The sequence below is a fragment of the Macrotis lagotis genome, chromosome 5 (assembly GCF_037893015.1).
Source record: "Macrotis lagotis isolate mMagLag1 chromosome 5, bilby.v1.9.chrom.fasta, whole genome shotgun sequence".
Classification (NCBI taxonomy): domain Eukaryota; kingdom Metazoa; phylum Chordata; class Mammalia; order Peramelemorphia; family Peramelidae; genus Macrotis; species Macrotis lagotis.
Window position 1 is genome coordinate 15,693,363 of NC_133662.1, and position 16,725 is coordinate 15,710,087.

Here is a 16,725-nt window from a genome sequence, read left to right on the forward strand (position 1 = left end):
CCTTCTTCTTGGTTTGGTGAAGGGGAGTTGGGCAATGACCAGGTTTTTCTTAGGCTACATGTATTTATCAATTCCAAGCCCCATTTAGCTGGGTCAAGAAAGTCTCACCCTTGGGAAGGGTAAGGGAAATGGGCAGTTTCATTGACAAACCTTGTGGTCAATTAAAGAAAACGGGAAGATAACTTTTTCTGGGACTAGGAAATTCAGATTTCATCTTTCAATTAAGCTTGTGCTAATAACTAATACTGCTGTAATAGAGTAACTGTGTTTGAACCTTATAAGGATACTTAAGAATGCATTCAATTTTAACTGTTGGTTGGAGATTTCAAAATCTTAATATGTGTGTGTGTGTGTGTGTGTGTGTGTGTGTGTGTGTGTGTGTATGTGTGTATAATGTATGAGAGGGTCCTCAAGAAATTCTGATAATTTTTTTGACTGGTCTTAATTGGTACATTCAAAAAATATAAACATATGTGTTATATGTGTATATGTGCATGTTTAAACATCAATGGGGCATTTCAATTCTCTCTACTGGCCTGGAGAGGTGGGAAGATGTTTCTATATTCTAAGATCTGGTACCAGCTAGGGTATCAGTCTCTCCTTGGTAAATTTGATACAAAAGAGTTGTTTTTGTTGTTTGTTCCTGTGTCTGTGTGTGTGTTTAATTCTGATCTGAAATAGTTACCTGAGTTAAATGTTACTTCTTTTAGTTTGGGTTTTGAATTTAATTGTTTGAAAGTGCCTACTTTTAAGGAATTAATGAAGTTGAGATCTAAGCCTATCCCCTTATACCATTTGCAAGTTTGTAAATGGCAAAGTTTGTGAAATGATCTCATCTGTGAGCTAACTCCCTGCCCTCAAGATACTTTGAAAAGAGGGCAGGAAGGCCTTTGACAGGAAAAAAGTCACCACCTTTTTTTAAAGAAAAAAAACTAACTGACAGTAATTTAGTCATGTAAGTTTTGTAATAAGTCTTGAGAATTTGTGTGTTATTAAGAAGAAAAATATAATTGGGATAAATTGTATATCAAAGAATTTGAGAATACTGAATCATATAATTTACTGATTTCTTTTGGGAAAGAGATATTGTACTAAATTTTGTAATTTGATCTGTTTTGATATTAAATTGATAATTGTTAACAATCTCACAAGGTCTTTTGTGGGTAAAGGAAGAAAGTTTGTAATCTTTGTTATATCATCTATCATATGTTTATGGAAGGGAATATATATGTATATATCAGTTATGTAATATTATCTTGTAACTTCAAAGAAATATGAACAATGGTTCTCTTGTGAACATGTAAGCTATTTGAATACTTTAATGTTAAAGCCTGGAATTAACATGTTATTGTTTTTGAAGCAGTAGTAAGGGAAATATCACAAATCATGGCCCCCTTCTGGTACATCTGTGGATTCATGCATAACATAATGGAAATATTATTTTGTAAAATTTAATAACTCATGTTGTTAATTGACTTGAATGTCTGGTTGTTTTTACTATTGTTTAGTTGCATTGGAATCAATAACACATGTTAGAAATTTAAAGTTACCTAAGATGTTCCAATGGTTTTAAAGAATTCTGAAAGTAATACTTTGTATTCTGAAGATGGCTAGTAGTAGTTTGGTTTATATACAGAAGCTTCTAGCTATATATATATATATATATATATATATATATATATATATATATATATAGAGAGAGAGAGAGAGAGAGAGAGAGAGAGAGAGAGAGAGAGAGAGAGATGTAAACTGGGACTAAATTGTGGTTATTTGCTTTGAGGGAAAAGTACCTATGTAACTGAGGAAGATAAAATGATGATGATTTGAGATTTCTCTGTGGCAATCTCTAGCCAATTGTTATGTGAGAAGTATGGAGATGATAGGCAACCTCCTAGTCAGAAAGAGATATTTAGTTATTTTAAACAGTTAATAACTAAATGGGTTCATTGCAAAAAGTTGATTTTATTACATATATATGTGTGTGTGTGTGTGTGTGTGTGTGTGTGTGTGAATTAGGATTATTGTTTTTACATCTCAAAATCTGTTTATTGCATTTCACTTACAGCACTGTCCTTAGCTACATGAGTAACAATTGAATTAAGATTCTTTTCCCTGAATATCTTATACCAAATTACAGCCTGGCATATTCTTGGTTCTCCTTAGTGCTCAAGTCACCTGAAGCTCTGGTTATAGGTAATTGCTATATTACAACACATTGATCTGCCTGATATCAGGTATGATAAAGTAGAAAGGCAATATGCCAATAAAGCCATTTGGCCCTATGGGGTTTGATAGAGTAAGTGACCTTTGAAAGAATGACCTAGCCTCAACTATGGTAGGATTCTGTTAAAAGTTTCTTCACCTGGTCTGTTGAAAAATATTGTCTGTATGACTTCAGAAGGGAACATGTCCTTGTGTCCCTCTCTGCTCTGTAATATCAAATTGCCATGATCATTCCAGGTACATCATGATTAAGTATGAGGGTGAGCCAGTGGATCAGGATAATGCCTATTGGTATATTTAATGGCTTTAAAGGAGAGATCCATTCTTCAACTAGAATTTTTGTTCATTCTTTAACATGGCCAAAGCTAAAATGGAAAATTTTGTTGCAAATTACTTTTTGGTCATGTGCAGTTTTGAAATGCCTTTTCAGTACATTTGTTTATGCTGTTTTTGAGCTTTTGTTTGATCTGTGTTTTATTGGAACCCATGTTCTTTTTTGTTTGTTTGTTTTGTTTTAGTTTTTGCAAGGCAATGTGGTTAAGTGGCTTGCCCAAGGCCACACAGCTAGGTAATTATTAAGTGTTTGAGGCTGGATTTGAACTCAGGTATTCCTGACTCCAGGGTCTGTGCTCTATCCAATGCACCACTGAGCCACCCCATGGAAACCATAGTCTTATAAAAGGTATTTTGCTACTGATTTAGGATTATAAAGTATGATTCTTGTCCCTTATAGACCTTCTAGTTTTTTTTACTAATTATTGAACCTCTGCTAAATTGCCTTTTCTGTTACAATATCTCTGGTTTTTGCTTGCTCAAGTTTTCCTTGAGTTTTGCTTCTCTTAGCTGTATAGCTCCAAGACCAACCTCTGCAAATGCCAGCTAGCAGTGTCAGTCAATTATTCCCTGGATCCTACCTCAATGAAGTCCTTGCTGTAATACATTTATCTCCAAATAGACTCTAAAAGGCCCAGAAGAATCTGGTCCTGCATACATTTTTGAGGGGGGGGAATGATGCAGGGGAAAGAGAATTGTGAATATAGAACTTGGGTAAAGATGTTTTTGACTACTACCCACTCTTGAGATGTAAATTGACTAGAAGTAGAGAATTATAATTGTAACATAAACAATTGTAATCTTAAAAGCTGCTTGGGGTGAGACCCCTCCCCCCATTCTTGATGTACCATTGATTCATTGTTTAATGTAAAATTTGTATCCTGATTTTCTTAGGCTTTATCCTCTACCTATGTCATAATCTAGTAAGAGAAAGGGAGTTAACCTTTTGCCCTCTGGATGAGAGGCAAGACAAAAACCTGGGTTGGACAGAAGTTCAGGGCCCCAATCTTCTCTAACTATGACTCCGCCAACTCTGCTTGGCTGTTTTTTTATCTCTCTCTCTTTCTCTCTCTCTCTCTCTCTCTCTCTCTCTTTATCCCTAGCCCTTCCTATGTGTAGTAGTCTTTTTAATAAATTTTTGTTTTATTTCCACCCTTGCTTTCCCGAGTCTGAATAATGATTCCTCATAGGCAAAACCGAACCCAAGTAGTCAGTGGCTACATACATGTATATATACATATTGCAAGTACACACACACACACACACACACACACACACATATATTTATTTGAATAAAATAAAGTAGATAAGATTATGAAGAAAACTGGTTATATAGAAATATAATTATCAAAATATTTTTAAAAATTCAAAAATCCCTAAAGAATACTTTATAAGAATATATATTGTTGGTCTTCCTGCTATTTGTCCATTGTTCTAGAAGAGAATGAATGACACCAGTAAGGAGACTTCATGATTTGCAAGTGAATTGGATTTAAGTGTGTTTAGGGGTGAGGAGGGTATATTCCAGGAGACTGCAAAGTCACTAGTCTCACTTTCTTCTTGGGAGCTATCTTGAGTTGAGTGCAGATATGGATCAGGAAAACTAGAGATTGCCCTAGATGCAGTGGGAGAACTTGATCTTTTAAAGTTAAAGTCTTTCCCAAGTCTCTGCTTATCTAAGGCAATCACTTCAATGATTAAAGCTAAGAAAGAAATGAGACAAAGAATGATCTCTTTTACATCTAAAAAAAATCAATCTGGGGGGAAGACCCTCAGTTTTTCTGACCTAAACAGAAAAAAATGCTAATTACATTATGTCTGAGACAACCCAGGCTCAAGCAATGACAAAGTGAGACTTGAGCTGGGATTTATTGTTGGATAATCAATGAGAGCCAGAGTGATTTGGGTTTAAAACATGATCTTTAAAAAAGAAATCTAGCTTGTAAATACTAAGAAAGCTTGCAAGATTTCCACAAAGTTATGTTCCTTTGGACAGAACACCCATAGATTAAGTGTAAGTTTCCCTATGTGGACAGAGGGATAGGAGGTATAATCCAAGGTAGGATAGGATGATAATAAAGGAGAATTCCAAACAAAACTTCCTAGGAAACTCTGAGGAAGAAAATGCTATTTCATAATGTATTTTATTGAGGTCCAGAGAGGTCAAGGACTTTTCCAAAGCCACATAGCCAGGAAATAGCAAGAATGATTGGAACCCAGGTCTTTGGATTCCAATTACCATATTCTATTCCACTGTGTCATGATTCACTGCTAGCATCCACCCATGCCTTCTGTCCAGGTGTTACAAGTCTTGGCCCTGCAGGTACCATGCCTTCAATTAGCATTCCAGTGAATACCAACCCCAGTCCCCATTTCCTAATCATTCCCTGAACTGCTTTCCTCCAGGGGGATATACTTGACAATGTATTTGAGAAGGGGCTTTTTAGTAATGCTAGAACATTTTGCAAGGGAGTTTAATAAGGTTCATAGAGTGCTAACCAAATGAAACCTTACTGTAATGCATAAATGAGACAGTTGGATGTCTGTACTTTCCCAGTGAAACGTGAGTGATGATTATGGCAAAACATCCCAGTTATGGCAAGTCAGTAACCAATAGGAAATGATTCCACTATTAAGAACCGTAATTTGTATCCACAAGCAGCAAAATTAACTAGTACAGCTAATTAATCACTGAAATGTGCAGTATCTCTGTTATTTTTAATTCCTCACCCACATTAACACATTATTGGTTTGCTGTGGAATTAATTCACAGCTTGGACTCAAAGCTCTTATCTCTGGAACACCGGGAGCTGGACTGGACTTTAGTAAGCCTCCTTTTCTGATTCCTCAGCCCTCCAAATCATCTCTAAGCATATTAGAGTCACATAAACAGGACATGTAATGAGACAGAAGTACTTTACTTTGATACTTTTAATTACCAGCTTAGAGAGGAGGTAGGGAGGGGAGGAAGACCCAGGAAGGAAAACTGGAAGGTTGGTGATACTGCTATCCTCAGGGCTACAGTAAACGAAATCATCAGAAAAACTTGTCTTCAATTCAATTCAATTCACCAAGATATACATAGGATTTAGTATGTGCTAGGCCCTGGGCTAAATAATGGGGATTGAAGTTGAAAAAAATAATAGTTTCTATCTTCCCAGAGTTTAGCTTTCTTCGCTCCCTCCTGTCTCCTCCAATTTGTTCTTTACATGGCTGCCAAAACAATGCTTAATTGTCACTCTGATGCTTTACTGGATAGTCAATCAACAAACATTTATTTAGTACATACTATGTACTAATGGTAGATGACTAAGCACTAATGATACTGAGAAAGGTAACATAGGAAGACTGGAGGATGAAAGGAAGGAAGGAAGGAAGGAAGGAAGGAAGGAAGGAAGGAATATAAATGATAGATGATGAATGATTGAATGAACCAATGAATGATAGATACAAATATATAGATAGTTGCTAAGTTGTTTCAGTCACATTTGACTCTTCATGACCCCATCTGAGGTTTTCTTGGTAGAGATACTGTAGTGATTTGCCATATATACAGAGATGAAATGGATTGAAAAGTCACTGTGTTCAAGGAGGTTACAGTCTAATTAGGAGATAACAATTGCAAACAAGATAATATACTGAATAAATTGGAGGTGGGACAATCTCAGAAGAAACATAGTAAGATTAAGGAGGATTTAAAGTCTTCTCACAGAAGTTGGGATTTTTAGCTTAGAATTGAAGGAAATCAAACCCCTACCTCAAAAATCTCTAATGTCTTCTCAAAATAAAATACAACCCTTTAGACCATCATTTGAGTTCTTCTGTTATATCTTTCAGTTTCAATAAATCTTTCTAGCCAAAATGAACCCATAACTGTTCCCTAATATTGTCTTGTTCTTTCCATTGATTTATGTAGTCTATCCCCTGTGCATGGATCATACTCTTTTCTGAAATATTTCAAGATTCAGGTTGGACCCACTGCATGAACCCTTCTGTTGCAAATCTTCTCACATACCCATTTATCTCAATCACTCTTCAACTTCTAGGTTCTAGGATGCCATATCCACATATCCCCACACCAATTGTAGCCCTATCACTTAAATTCCTCTGCCTTCTGACTCTAATTGTTCTCACATACCTTCTTTCTAAGTAATTTCTTTAAGCAGAATACTCTAAAGACTGGAACAGTGGAAATATTACTGAATTTAGAATCAGAAGCCCCAAATTCTAATCCTGCCTTTGTCACTTGTATGAACCTCTCTCAGCTTCAGTTTTATTATCTGTTAAATGAGAGTTGATTTAGATTTCTTGTAAGATCCATTCCAACTAGGTGACACTTAGAGAGAGGGTCCAAACTGTCATCAGGAAGACATCTCTTCCTGAGTTCAAATCCAGCCTCAGATATTTACTAGCTGTATAATCCTGGGAAAGTCATTTTACTCTGCCTTAGTTTTCTCATCTGTAAAATAAACTGGAGAAGGAAATGGAAAAATACTTCAGTATGTTTGCCAAGAAAATCCCAAATGGGGTGACAAAGAATCAGACATGATTGAATCAACTAAATAACAAAGATAACTACTAATTCAAATCTATGATCTTATTGTTTCTGAAATCTCTTTCAACCTCTATATCTATGAACTTATGAAATTTATAAGAAATATTAATCAACACAAGCCCTTGAAAATGCTAATCCTAAAGTCCCTTATTACTTTTTTCAGATTCAATATAGGCTATTTGAGGATAATTATTTTTGCTAATCATGGCAATATTCCTCAACAATGAAATTCTGTATTTATAGACAAGATCAATCACAAAAATACAATAACAAAATTATTTAATTAAGATATAATAGTAATATAAATAACATGAGGCAATCAATACCTAGAACCATTCTCTGTCCCCATACACAAATGGGTGACAGATACTTTATCATATCCACTAAGTTAATCATATTTTAAACTCTATGAATCTTTCTCCTGTCACCCCAACCAAAACAAAAATGAACACACACACACAGCATCGTGAAAGAGGGCTTCTATAGGTAGTAAATAACATACACAGCAGTGGAACCCACGTAATGACTTCAAACTCAGCATTCTTCCCACAATACCACTTTTATTACTGTAGAATTGGACTCATGATTTCACTGATATCAGGAACTACTAGATGAAGGAAACTTCTACCAATATGCTTTGGCACTTTCTCTAAAAGTTATAGGCTTAAAGTGCTGCCCAGAGAATTAAGAGGTTAAGTGTTTTGCTCAGGTCATACAAGTGTCACGATGTCAAAGACAAGATGTGAATCCAGATCCTCTTGACTTCCAGGCTGGCTCTCTATTTACATTATCATTTGCCTCCTTAGTAAGCTATTGATAAGTACTTGTTGTGTTGGTAGACTGAAAGACTGAAGGAGAAAAGTCTAGTTTCTCTGTCTGATTAATCACTCAATCAATAAACATTAATTGTCTACTATGTGCTAGATATTGCTTAGTGCTAAGGCTACAACAAAAGATAAGACAGGCCCTACCCTCAAGGAGTTTATAATGTAATAGGAGAGGCAATATAGAATTTTATACAAAAATTTATACAAATTTATACAAGGCAAATTATATGGCAACTAGGTAGCATTAATGGATATAGTACTAGGCCTGGAGTCAGAAAACTTGAGTTCAAATTTAGATTCAGATACTTACTAGTTGTATGACCCTTGGTAAGTTTGCCTTAGATTTTTCTCATCTGTGAAATGAATTGAGGAAGGAAATGGAAAACCACTCTAGTACTTTTGTCAAGAAAACCCCAAATGGTGTCACAAAGAGTTAGACATGACTGAAATGAATGAACAAGACACAAGCTATATCCTAGATAAATAGGAACTAATTAACAAAAGTAAAGCTCTAAAATTAAGAAGGCAAAAAAAAAAAGACATTAATTTGAGACTTGAAGGAAACCAGTAATTCATTTGGTAGAGTTGTAAAGAGAGAATCTTCCACGCATGGGAGCCAACTAGAGAACATGGCCAGATCCAAGAGATAATATATTGTTCATGGAGACAAGTGTCACTGGATTAAAGATTATAGGTCAGGGAATAAGGAGTAGGAAGGCAAGAAATGTAAAAGGCCCAAGACTTCTCCCAGAGAAACACTTAGGTTTTAGATTAGGGTATGATCTGGATGAAGATCCAACAAAAGACTGAAAAAGAGTAGTCAGATAGATAGGAGGAAAACAAAGAGACAATTATGTCCTGAAAATCCAGAAAGAAGAGAGTATCAACGAAAAGAGAGTGAACAACAATGTCAAAGGCTACTGAGAAGTGAAAAGAGAATAAGGATAAGGAAATAGATATTAATCAACTGAATTTGGTACCTAAGAGATCTTTGGTAACTTTGGAAAGAACAATTTTGGTGGCATGATTAAGGATCAGAAACTGCATTGTAAGGGGTTAAGAAGTGAAAGGAGAGAAAATGAAGGCCCTATCATAAATAGCTCTTTTGCAGAGTTTAGCCACAAAGAACAGAAAAGATATAGGATGATCATTACCTGAAATGAAAAGATTGAGTGAGTTGATTTTTTTTTCAGGATGGGGGAAGCATGAACATGTTTGTAGGCAGCAGGAAAAAAGCTAGTATACAGAGAGAGATTAAAAATAAGTGAAAGGTAGGGATAACAGAGGAGGCAATCTTTTGAAGGAGATGGAATGGAATTGCTTGGTAGAAGATTTAGGCTTGGTAAGGAATAAAAGCTACTTCATCATGTGAGATAGAAGTGAAGGAGGAGATAGTGGAAGAAAGCATCTGAGTGACAGGAGATGAGAAAAAGGAGGAAAGAGGAAGCTCAATTTTATTTATTATTATTATTATTCAGGATCTAAGTAGAATTTCATATTCTCTTAATTTCAACGGAAAAAGAGATAGATAGGGTTGTAGATTGCTACACCATGAGATTATAAATTTCACAAGGACAGAGATTATGTCTTAGCTTTCTATTTCCTTTGATACCAAATATGATGCTCTATGTATAATGGTCATTTATTGAGTGGGCAGAATGGGGGTGCAAGAAAAGGCAGAATGCTAATAAATTGTATGTAACCCCATCCAGTTCTCCAGTTCTCTGGACTAAACTCTTGACATTTATAATTATATAATTTATAATTATCAATGACCACCCAGTGACTCTGAATTTCTGAGCCTGACTGAAAATGGACTAGCAGGGACTTGGTGAAAACCTCTCTTGACAACTGGCTAATGTGACACTGTAATCATTAAGTGAATTTACTGATGTCAGAGAGTTCATGAAGCAGACCCTGAAAGCAAAATGTTGTTACTATCTATAGACTACTATCTATAGACTCTTTTAGGTGTATTTTTATTTGTGTTACCCTTAGATACATACAAAAATGAAATATCCCACTAATCAGTTCACAGATAGATATTACATCTTTGAATGAGATGCTAAGAGACATCTTTTTAGTGCAAATAAGTTTACATAGTGATGGCAGCCTTTTAATAAGATATTATCAATTGGATGTTTCTCTCTATCCTGTCTCTTGGATCTAGGGACAGACAGGGTTGAAAACAGGAATTGTAATTTACTTCTGTTCAATTTATTCATTCGATGAGTATTTATTAAGCATCTGCTATGTACCAAACAATGTGTTGAGTAATGGAGATACAAAGACAAAAGACAAAAACAAGAGTCTGCTCCTTGTAGGAGTTTACATTCTATATTGTAGTACACAATGTCTAACAGAAGTAAATACAAAATAGTTCTCAGGTGTTTGCTATTCAGTCATTTCTGACTCTTTGTTACTCCATTTGGGATTTTCTTGGCAAAGATATTGGCGTGATTTGCTATTTCCTTCTCCAACTCATTTCTTAGTGAATGAAACTGAGGCAACAGAGTAAAATGAGCTGCCCAAGCTCACTCAGCCAGTAAATGTCTGAAGCCAGATTTGATCTCAGGAAATTGAGTCTTTCTAATCAGATCCAGCCCTCTACATCTATATGGCCCTAAATCTAGACATTTGTTAATAGTACTGAATTGAAGTCAGAGAACCCAGTTTGAATTAGTGATTTTTTTAAGATTAGAGACATTCCTTCAAACATTCTAATTTTCCAAATAACCCATCACAGATTAATTAGTGGGATTCATCTAAATTATTGGTCCATGGATCCATAAAAGCTCAATAAAGGAAGAAATGAAAAAAATACCTTTTTTATTTTCACCAGCCTCTGAATAAAATTTAGCAATTATTTAGTTATTAATCCTTCAATTAAAAAAAACAATTATTATTCTGAGAAGAAATATATATGCTTCATTGAACTGACAGAGGTACATGACAAAGGAAAACATAGAGAATTCTTGCCCTAAACCTTTTTTTACTGAATTTTCAGATTGGGTAACTGACTTCATAACCTAGCAATAGTAACTGTTTTATTTTATTTTTTTATTTTTTTGGTATTTTATTTAATTGGCACAGGGAACTTTCAAATAAGGAAACACCTTTTACTAAGGTAATTCAGTCTTGGTCTATAGCCTGCAGTCTGAAAATTTAACTGACTTGCCCAGAGTCACAAATCAGATATATGTCAGAAGTGGAACTTGAACCCAGGTCTTTTTTTGGCTCCAAGGCAGATACTCTATCTTCTATCCTATGTTATAATAAAACACATTGAAAAGAATAACTCTTAAAGAATTTCCTTATATTATAAATTTCTTCCCATAAGCTACAAAAAGGGACCCTCTCCTTTAAAATTTTAAAGGTTGCATTTTCTCTTAATGCTTTTTTATTTATTTGTGATCTTCTCCCTACTCCAAACATACAAAGTTACACATACAACTGTACCCTGAATATTATCTTACTCTAGAACTTTCCTCAGTGCTTGGGATCTTTTAACCTTGGAACATCTCTCTACCATTCCAGTTCTTTTCTTCCATTGCTAAGTTCCTCCTAGAACCTCTATTTTGGGGAGGAGCTCATGCCAGCCAAGGCCAATTTTCATTCCTTTTTAGTCTCTACTTCTGAATTTCCAGACTTCAATACCACGGTTTTTTTCCCCCTTTCCCCTTTACTACTAGTGGAGATAGTGAGTCAATATTTAAAGCATTTAGCAAGGAGTCAGAAAGACCTGAATTCAAACCCAGTCTCAGACCCTTTCTAGCAGTGTGGGCAAATCACTTAACCTCTGTGTGCCTTAATCCTTTGGAGAAGGAAATGATAAATCACTGCAGTATTTTTGCCAAGAAAATCCCATGGAAACCTTTGGGGTTAGGAAGAGTCAGATATGACTGAGCAACAACCTCTCATTGGTCACCCTCCTTACGCTTCAGCTCCCTTTTGTTTGTTATCTTTCTTGATTAGATAATAAACTCCTTCAGACAGGGGTCTAGTTTTAGTTTTTGTTTGTTTTTCTCATATTTGCTTCATAAATGCTTAGTATTGTTCATGCACACAATAAATAATTGTTGCCTTAATCTCCCTTGTAACAAAGAGAAACAGTCAAATAAAACTATAGGCTTAGTAACTGTACCTCAAGATGGATGTAAAATGTTATCCCTCTAGTCCCTCACCTTTGTACTGAGAGGAGGAACAAGGTATGTTTCATTATCTGTTTTCTGGTTCCAAAATGAGTCATTACCAACTCCCTTTTTGTGTTCTTTCTGTTTACATTATTATAATCATTGAATTTTATTGCCCTCCTGGCTCTGCTTGCTTTCTTCTTTCATGAGTCCATTCAAGCCCTTATTTCTCTGAATTCATAACATTTGCCATTTTTTATAGCATAGTAATATTTCATTACATATGTATGCCACAATTAACTCAGCCATTCCCCAATCAATGGGTACTCACTTTATTTCCAGTTCTTTGCTATCACAAAAAATCCTGCTGTGACTATCTTGGTATTTGTATGGGATTTATTTTTTAGTTTTTGATTTCTTGGGGTAGATTCCCCCATTCAAGCATGCCAAAATCAAATGAATAAGCCTGCTCTATTTGTACCCCTTCATAATTCTATTTTATCTATTTTGATTGACTTTTCTCTCAATCTTCATCTTTCTGACCTGAAGACTCCTGGTTCTATCCATACCTTTAGGCACCTTTTTTTTCATTCCCTCCCTAATATGACTTACCTCTTTTCATACAGTCTTTACTTCTTTGTTTCTCCTGAATTTCAGTCTTTGGACTTGTATGTTAGGAACTCACCAAGGGTTTTTACAGAGGTAGCTCCAACACCTTTTTCTAGGCTCAGTTCAGGAAAACATTAGGTCAAGAGGTTACTGAAAACGGATTGGGATTTCATTCTGACCCAGGCCAAATGTGGCATAGTGGATGCAGAATCAGGAAACTGGGTTCAAGGTTAGTTTTTTAACAGGTTTACTGTTTTATTTTAATTGAGCAAGTCAGTTAACCCTTCCATGTCCCAGGACAATACTTTGCAGGACAATTATCTGTCTGCATAGGCAGAATAGATTCCTCAGGGACTCCCTTCCCCAACGAAATCCTAAATCCTGCCCAGAAAATCTACAAGAGCATAGAAATAGAGTCAGAGACTTTAAATCTTACCCTTATGCTTGTTACTAGTATAGCCTTGGACATTAAGCCTTCCTGGGCTTCTATTATTTATTAATGAGGGACTTGGACTAGATGTCCTCTGAGATTCTTTCCAGCTATGAGCAGATAAATGATCTTATGATATGACGCGGTGGCTTTCGTAATGTTTGGAAAGGCAGCTAGTTGACAAAGTAGATAAAATGCTGGAACTGGAGTCAGGAGGTAATTACCTTCTCTGACATTTACTACCTGTATGATTCTGGGCAAGTCACTTAGCCTCTGTTACCCTCAGTTTCCTTCTCTGTAAAACAGGGATAATAATAATAATAATAATAATAATAATAATAATAATAATAATAATATACAATAATATAGAACAACAATAATAAAATGGGTTGCTGTGAGCATAAAATGAAAAATATTGGCAAAGCACTTCAGCAAACATTAAAGTGTTGTATAAATACGATATTAATTATAATAGTTATTAATTATTATAGTTATGATTATGTCCTTCTTCCATAAAATGAGAAGACTAAATTACATGATCTCTAATCTTCAAATTCTGTGATGCAATATGTTTATTCATCTTCCTTTCCATAAAACTACATACTACCATTTTTCAGGTGACTGGCAAATCCACACTCTCAGTAGCTACTATAAACTAACCTAACTCTAATCCTAAATCATCCCTTAGCCTAGTCTGTGCCACTTGGTCCTTGGAAACTAGCATCCAGTTCCCTAATGGGAGAAAATTTATTAGAAGAAATAGTTTTCCATGTTGATGGTATCTTTACATCCAGGTATTATTCCAAGGAAATTTTTCTATTCCTGGTTTCATGGGACTTAAAGAAAAAGGGAGGGCAGATAGGCAGGTATAGTGGCTGGAACACTGGACCCGGAGTCAGGAAGACCTAAATTCAAATCCAGCTTCAGACACTTACTAGCTATGTGACCCTGGGCAAATCACCTAACTTTTTCTTTCTTTTCTTTATATTTTGCCTTAGTTTCTTCATGAACTGGAGAAAGAAATGTCAAAACCACTCCAGTATTTTTGCCTAAAAAAACCCCAAATGGTGTCACAAAAATGAAACGACTGAAAATAACAACAACAAAAAAGGACAAAGAGGCTTCTGAGTAGAATGTGATGTGAATTTGTATAGTTCATTCATTTAACAAATATTTATTAATTTCCTATTATGTACCAGGCACTTTGCCAAATATTGGGGGTATGAAGACAAAAAATAAAACTGTCCCTGAGCTCTTCCACACAGGCTCTGTCTTTCTGTCTTCGTGTCTCTTTGTCTCTGTCTTTCTCTGTGTCTCTGTCTCTCAGTCTCTCTCTCTCTCTCTCTCTCTCTCTCTCTCTCTCTCTCTCTCTCTCTCTCTCTCTCTGTCTCTCTGTCTTTGAAGCTTCTTCCAGCCTCAACCAGACCCCACTTGATATAGAAAAAAAAACTAATTTCTTTTTTCAACATATCTGATGAGAGAAGACCCTGCAAAGTAAGAATGGGGAAGGGGTAGTTGGGGGAAAGAGGAGGCCCGTTTAAGCATCTATTGCCTCCAAATCCTGTCACCATTCTCCAGTACTATTATTGGTAAGTGGACCAATTTTCTTTTCTGACATCTGTAGCTCTTGGCAGTGAATATATTTGAAAAACCCTTTATGATTACTTGAAATCATCCCTGCAATTTGACTTCTGAAATTTTATTTTACTCAGTGAATGATTCCTTTAAGTCATTACTCCTTATGCTAGGATCCTTCTCTCTCCCTCCCTCCACACAGCCTCAGAATATTTCTGTCTCATCCCAAACAAGCACACCTCTATCCCAGCTTCATTCTCTATAGAGGCTTTGAGGGATGGAAAGAATGCAGATTTAGGGGTGGGAGGGGTAGAGAGTTTCAGCCTCTTCTTTTCCTCCTCTTCCCATTCTACTAGGGACTTCTAAAAGAGAAAAGAGATACACATACCACCCCCTGCTTGCTTTGATGATTATTTCCATTTGCTCCCAGAACAGTTAGACTTTCTCAGCATGAGAACCTTTACTGTTTTTTTCTCAAAAGGGAGAAATAATTTGGGTATTAGTAATAATATCAGTGGTAATAATAGCAATGGAAACTATAATGACCCTCAGGATACAAAACTTTAAGCATGGTTGCTATTTTGGGGAGGGGAAGGGAGGGAGATAGGGCTTGGCTTAAGAGATATAGTTCTCATACTTTTCCATTCAGTATACACTACACTTTCAAGGTACTCAAACCCCACCCCACCCCCCAAAAGAGCAAAGGCCTATTATATGAATCTGAGTTTATTGAAAGATAAGTTATGTTCCCCAAAATGTATTTCCCTACAGCAAAAGTCTGATAACTGTCTTATGAGTCATTCATAGAGATGTTGCCACTAACATCCATTTCTCTCCCTTCCCCCATTCGCCCAATCAGATGCCTTCGCAGTGGCTGATTTCTCTAGTGGTGTGAGTAGAACCAGCCACACCATCTTCCCTGCCCCCCTTTGTAATCAACGGTCCGAATTTGGGAGACTCCTTTGGTGGGGAAGGAGGATGGACTAAAGTTAGGCTGGTATGAGTCAGAGATTAACGTAATGGAAAGGCACTGGGAATGTGAGCTCCACTAGATGTGAGCTCCACTCTGACACTTATCACCTCCAACACTAATTGTCTGTGTGACTAATCTTTCTGCGCCTCAACATCCTCATCTGTCAAATATCTTCCTTATAGGGTTGTGCTGAGGAAAAGCACTTTGTAAACCTTAAGGCACTGTATAAATGGGTCATGAGCCCCCAGCCTATTCTTGTGGGAGTCTTCACAGTCAATACAGTTTTCATCATGAAACCAGGGAGTTACAGGGCTCCCCATCACATGTTCCAGGACCCTATATAAAATAAACTCATTTATGATGCCTCCCTGAGGTGGGGTCATAGCCAACATTGTATAATGATTGGGGATGGGCTACATGGAGAAACCAAAGGGCATCTGGTCTTCTGTTCCTCTGGGGAAATTGGGGACCCATTCTGTCTGTACTCTAGAATGATAACACATTTCATCCTACAGTACTGTGAGTTGAACACAGAATTCTGTGTTATAATATGACCCTAATCATAGTAATCTTTTAATTATTCACAGAGGGTATTTAGAGCTAGCAGGAGGCTTAGAGATCATGTATTCCAACCTCTTCATTTTACAGATGAAGAAACTGAGATCCCCAAATAGAATAACTTACACAAATTTAATAAGGAGTAATGTTGTTTCATCCACTTCCCATGTAGAGGAAATCTTATATATACATACACACAGACACACATGTATGTGTACATATGGGTACATAAATACATGTGTATATATATATATATATATATATATATATATATATATATCTTGCATTTGTGATTTTATTTGAATATACAGTATTTCTCCCTATGTCATATTCCCCATCTCTGGGGAGGTTTACCACCTTGATTAAATGTTTTCTGATTGAAATTGAAATTAGTCTGTCTCCCTTGCTTTCATTCCAAATGCTAACAGAAGGAGGTGACCAGGAAGGGTGTTGGGTAGTAAAAAGAAAATTAATTGGGATTAATTAAGAGGTTTCCCACAGATAATTCA

The 16,725-nt window shown here is 36.0% G+C and overlaps 1 long non-coding RNA gene across 1 annotated transcript in view; it reads right to left on the minus strand.

The window, feature by feature from the left end:
• Positions 1-12,782, minus strand: part of LOC141489625 (uncharacterized) — a 177,681-nt gene extending 164,899 nt beyond the window's left edge. Inside the window, exon 1 of the long non-coding RNA XR_012468954.1 lies at positions 12,684-12,782. This is a non-coding gene — a long non-coding RNA (uncharacterized LOC141489625). The remainder of the gene's footprint in view (positions 1-12,683) is intronic.
• Positions 12,783-16,725: the final 3,943 nt, after the last annotated feature.